The sequence below is a fragment of the Palaemon carinicauda genome, chromosome 36 (genome assembly GCF_036898095.1).
Source record: "Palaemon carinicauda isolate YSFRI2023 chromosome 36, ASM3689809v2, whole genome shotgun sequence".
Classification (NCBI taxonomy): Eukaryota; Metazoa; Arthropoda; class Malacostraca; order Decapoda; family Palaemonidae; genus Palaemon; species Palaemon carinicauda.
This window is the reverse complement of record NC_090760.1, coordinates 71,073,262-71,079,261: the sequence shown is the minus strand read 5'-3', so window position 1 is coordinate 71,079,261 and position 6,000 is coordinate 71,073,262. Positions and strand designations below refer to the sequence as shown.

The 6,000-nt window shown below is 43.8% G+C and overlaps 1 long non-coding RNA gene across 1 annotated transcript in view; it reads left to right on the top strand.

Moving 5' to 3' along the window:
- Window positions 1-544: 544 nt before the first annotated feature.
- LOC137628895 (uncharacterized) overlaps window positions 545-6,000 on the top strand; it is a 28,318-nt gene continuing 22,862 nt past the window's right edge. Inside the window, exon 1 of the long non-coding RNA XR_011041408.1 lies at window positions 545-762. This is a non-coding gene — a long non-coding RNA (uncharacterized lncRNA). The remainder of the gene's footprint in view (window positions 763-6,000) is intronic.

Below are 6,000 nucleotides of genomic sequence, written 5' to 3'. Positions count from 1 at the left end.
TCACATTTCATTTCAAGCTGTATGATCCATACCAAAATTTGTAAATAAAAATATGTAATGAATCGAAACTTGTAATGTACTTTATATATAAAAATATATAAGCTGTATGTACTGTATAACTACTGCATATATTAATTCCCATGTACCATATCAAGCCATAATTACTTAATTTTCATTTATAATGCGATTACCATACTGTACATTGATCCTTTAAAGTCTGATTTTTTTTTTTTTCAGATAAGATTCTGGCACGGGCTCTTACTGATGACGTTCTTTCAAGAAGAAGGGAAAAAAAGGTAATAGAATTACATTAGAAAAGTTTATGGCAGATGAAAAAAAAAAGTCACAGGAATTGTAAGGGAAAATCTTTGATAAATAACGAAGATGGTTTCATAGCTCGCTCATCGAAACCGTAAGAAATTTAGGAGTCCTTGTGTGAGTGTTTAATTTAAGTCCTTGTGTGTGTTTCGTAAATTTCATTATCCATGATCCATTTGTCGCAGTGTTGCCAGATTTAGGGATTTCGGGTGTCTGATGGGAATATTCTGTACAAATGTCTATGAAAGGGAAAGGAAGATGAGTAAAATAGTATTTTCTTTATAAGTAAAGCCTACATAATCAGAAGGAAATATATTTTTTGTAAATGGGGATCTTTGAGGTTGTTTGGGGGAATTTTTTTATCATGAGATTTGGGGATTTTTGGACTAACCCATCTTGCAACACTGCATTTGTGTACTTATTCCAGCGAAGAAACGTATATAGGTAAATATCTGTACTTACAATTACAATCAATTTTTGTCATTTATTACATGCTTGACCGACCAATTGCTGTATTTGGTTGAAACTCATATATTTCAATATACCTAGACTAGATATAACATATAATTTCCATTAGAAATGCTACAGGCTTCATGATTTTCATTATCATTAATTAAAGCTAAGGTTTTAACTTAATGCATGTCTTGAAGGAATTGGCTACATATCCTGTACAATATATTTGAGGACATCTGACATCTTTGTAAATATATTGGTATTGTAAACAGGGTAAAAAGAGTTATGTTAACCTCATGGTACGGTATTATTAAATAACAGCGTTATGAAATCAATGGGATATGTCTTTGCCTAATGGAAACCCATCCAACCTAACCTAACCTGACTATGGGCCTATGCCACCTAGGTCACCTCCCTCCCCCCATAATTTGCATAGCACTGTTTCGGAATACGATGCATCATAGGCTATATCAATGTTTTTATGGCAAGTATTGTAATGTAAAGGAGTTTTAACATGAAATTCCGTCAATGAATAATCGGTCAGGTAAGGTAATACAATATTCTTAGATTTTGAGATACTCTTCGTAACTTATATTTTATACAATTTTTCATGGGAGATAGTTGACCAGTTGCAAATCTACCCCAATATTATTCACTAGATAATGATTAGTAACAAACACCAAGTTCAGTCTTTGAATATTTCAAAACCCTCTGTTTAGTAAATTTATCATCATAGTGGGTAGCACTGTCGATGCCCCTCACATTGCTCAGTAAAGGTTTTTTTTACAGTGTCCCTTCAGCTGTGAAATTCACTCACATTGTAGCCTTCTACTTTGCTTGTTTCCCTTAACCCCCCCCCCCCCCCCCCACCCTCCCCTCGCTGTCAAACTTTGCTCAGCTTTTGCATCACAAAGGACATGTAAGGTTGTGAACTCTTTCCGAATAAAAACTATCTGGTATTCATTGGGTCTCAAACCTAAGACCCATGGGATGCGAGTCGAGGCCATTTCATCTTGCCTAGGGGATTTAGTGTAGGCTGAGGTTTATATTTTTGGAATGCAATCTTTAGTAATTTTGCATAAGTACTTTAGTACAGTACTTACACAAAGATAAGTGTGTAAAGCTTTCTTAGTTACTTACAATTGATCTTAATAGTACGTTTACATTGTGGCATATGCTTTTATTCTTGTTTTATGACAATGGGTATTATAGATAATAATAGTTTTGGTTAACAATAATGACAGAATTAGTTTGTAAAATGTATATTCATGTTGTAAAGGAAGGAAAAAGTTGAACATTTTATCATTTTTCTTTAGAGGTATGCAATATATAAAAAGAGTTGTTCCTAAACGGATATAAACCCTCGTCTTTTAATAGGAGTACTGTATGTTTTCAGTGTTGCTGGAACTTAGATGTCAAGATTTATAACGAGGTGCCGATAGTTACTGGTGGGAAAGCCCACGCCCTCCACTGCCATCACACTGAGTAACCACTGTTTTTTCAGTCACCGAATACAGTAGTACTGTATGTATGTACTTTTACTTTATTCACGAGAGATCATAAGGGTTTTCAGTTTCCCAGCAACTGTAGTTGACTGACAGTTTCTGTGTACAGTACCTGCCGGTATACTTTTTTGTTCTTGTTTAATAGCATTTCTGCTGTTTATTCTCTCACAAGGGTGGAATAAGGCTGATAATGTACAGTTCATTATAGTTGAGGAATGAAACATCGTTACCCATGCGATAGAAAGAGAACTTCAAGTTACTCCTTCACCTCTACTGCACCTTCATTTCTTAGTACTGTACCGATAGGGTAGTCTTGCTTTCATTGTTCTTAGAGCACACCGCCAGTCGCAGAAAAGAAAAAGGGCTCTGCCATTTTCCCCATTTTGATTGAAATAGGAGTTACTTATTCGTGATTCCTACCGTTTTTCTCTCAGTCGGAAAGACAAGTCTTTCCCAATCCTTCACCCAGGTCGAAAGTAAAGATGACGAGCTTTTGTGTTTCTTTGCACTCGCCTGTTTGCTCGTCTATTAGTTCATGACTGCATTAGCATACTATTAGGTGGTCTTCCCTGTTTGCGATCAGACTGCTACTGGAGCAGTCTGAACAGACTGATATAAATCTTTTTATAGTTTATATACGAAATATACGTTTTAATGTTGTTAATGTTTTAAAAATATTTTTTGTTCCCATACTAACAAACCTTCCGTTAATTATTTGGATTATCTTTCGGCGAAGCTGAAAAGTAGCCTTTAGTCTTAAAGTGCGAGGTGGCAACCCTGCCTAACCGCTTGAGCAGGTAGGCTGGGGGGTACCCAGCCACCTATATATTTACTCGCACAGCAGTGAGGTACTTCACTTTTTCTTTTGGCTCGGTAGAGATCGAACATGTACTCTCTCTCTAGACTGTCATTGGACTTTTTCATTTTCTTTTTCTTTCCAGGTGTGCATGTTTTCTCTACAATTGCTCTCATGCGAACCTGTCCAGGGCACGAAGGTGCCGCGTGCAGTACCTACAGTCATCGTTGGAGACCGACCCGCACTCTTTGTGTCCTTTTTTACAGAGGGCATCGATGCGAGCAGGGTTCGCCCTGCGCAGATTGTAGGGAGTGGCCTGCCTCCCAGTGGGAGAAATTTGGACGGTGCAGGGGCAAGGAAAGCGCGTTCTTCTTCGTCTCACAGCCCAAATCTCTTTCAAAAGCTCCTTCTCGCTCGTGCTCTTCCGAGGGATGATCGAGTAGGAGCGCAGACCGACTAACTCCTTGGCAACCCTGGGGGTACTGGGGAGGGTTGTTGCTTCCCCTAGAAGATCAACTTCACCTCCAGCCGCCGGGGAGCCGTTTTCCCTTTCAGATCTTTTGCAGATGTGGCCAACCTTAGGGATTTCGGGACCCCCCCTTCAAATGAGGAGCTGCTGTGTCTTCTTCAGTGCAGTGTCAGGATGGATCCTTCTCCAGAGCCTTCAACATCTGACGCTCTGGAACTGGGCGAAGTTCATCTTTCGCCCTCTCGTGGCCGTTCCTTGTGCGAACGAGTTGATCGCTCGTGTTCGCCTCTCCAACGGCCTCTTACCGACGAACCCTCTCGCCATCCAGGGACCTCGTCGTCCTGTAACCCTCAATCCCTTGTTTCTCCTCATAGGAACTCGTAGGTTGCAGGTTTTGATCTTCTGGGGACCAGTGCTCCTACCACCAGCAGCGCTAAAAGACGAGCATCACCATCGCCTCGCCCTTCTGGATACACTTCCCCTGATTGCCGTTCGCGATGATTGAAAGATCTGATGGATCATAGGTCATCACGATCCGAACACACTTCTTCTAGAAGGCGCTCCCGCTCTAGAGCTTCGTGCTCACGAGACCCCCAGTTTCAACGCTTTCCTCGGAGGCGTTCCTCTTCACAAGGAGAAGTCTTGGGATCACGTACTGCACGATCACAAGCACAGTCCTGACCCAGTTCCAGACACTCGCGTTCTAGGCCTCTCACGCTCGTGAGGACGACGCTGCCGTTCACGAGAGCGGCGTTCATGTTCGTGAGGCCGACATTCACGCTCACAAGGCAACGTTCACGCCGTTCTCGAACGAGAGCTAGACGCTTCCGTTCACGAACAGCTCGTTCGCAATCATGAACCGCTCGTTCGCAATCAAGGTCTAAACATTCCTCGTCTAGAGGTAGAGGTAGGCGCTCACGTAGTCCATCAGCGCGTATAGTAGCCCCTCAACCCGACCTTCTCCCAAACGACCTCGGACTGAACCTGATTATGAGAATGACCACTCCTCAGACAGGCGTCCAACTAAACTTCCATTGCCTTTCACTGCCTGGGAAGTATTAGCAAAGCGTTCGCCTATGTGACGACGCTTGGAAATGCGTCTCACTGTGACACGTTCTCCAACGATAAGAGTTGTTCCTACTCAGATGCCTCTTCTGCCAACTCCGTCGGACATAGGTGCTTCTCTGAGGCAGCAGGAAGGCATTAGACCATCCTCTTCCTGTGTGGCTCTTAGTGCTCCTGTTGCGAGCACTTCTGCCCATGAATTGCATCCATCGACGCGTGAAACTCTGTTTTGCGCGCGAATCTTGTAATTTCGGGAGCAAATTGACCATTTCTGCGAGCAATTCAGCTTCTTCCACCTCCAGCGGCAGGCCGAAACCCTTTCCAGAGGGTTTCAAGGAGCCGCCTAATAGGTTCGCTAACGTTCCTATTAGTCCGGACCGTCCTTCTCATCCACAGAGAGAATGTGTTCCTCTGCCTCAGAGACTCTCCCCTGCGTCGACTAAAGCTCCTTCTAGTGTCCCCCTCAAAGGACGTTCTTCTCCTAGACCTCCAAGTGAAGCCCAGGACTTGCCTAGGGGAGCAGAATTTCCTGTGTGGGCGAGTACTTTTCTCACCACCCTGCTGAAGTCTGAATGTGGCTGCTCCACTGCCACAACCTCTGACTGCTCCAGTCAAGGCAACCCCGAGGATTCCCTCGGAACCCTCGTCTAGTTCGTCCATTGGGAGTCAAGATCTTAGGAGATCAACATCTGACAACTCTCGCAGATCACCTCCACCCCAATTGCATGCAGAAGGTCCTCAAGAATCTGATTCCAATATGGCCAACCTAACCTTTATGCCAGTGAAGGCAAGGGAAACAATGACTAAGAGACAGAAAAGGAGGATGAGAGACGTAACTTCACCACATGCTGACATCATCCATCCTAGGATGAGTAGGGACTTAGGCTCTCCCAGAGAGATAACCATCCATCCCTTCAATCCTCAAGAGATTTAGGTAGTGCCTCCGGACCAGCGTCTTATTTCTTCAAGCCTTCAGCTCCTGCTTCTAAAGCATCGTCAGGTGCCTCGAAGACCTCGCAAGTTCCCCTCCTAAGACCGCAGAGGAATGTCCTGTGCATAGGGAATCGAAGGACACCAAGACGAAACCCAAGAACGCTGCGGCAAGGTTAGCTCGTGTGGCTGATGCACAGAGAAGGTCCCCTGTGGCGGGTCCCTCTAGTGATATAGTTGATGACCCTGACGTACCCCAGACTGGATGTGAGCCTGGAGGTGGATTCTGATGACAAGAATCTTCCAAAGGCGGCTAGTCTGAACTACCACTCTAAACAAAGAGAGACATGAGTCAGAGCACATCTTTTGGCAGGTCCTCGCTTGCATGAGAGCCATCAGTAGGCTGTCTACTCCTGGTTCCATTATTCAGGAGAGGAAGGATGTGGTTCTCAATGAAATATTCA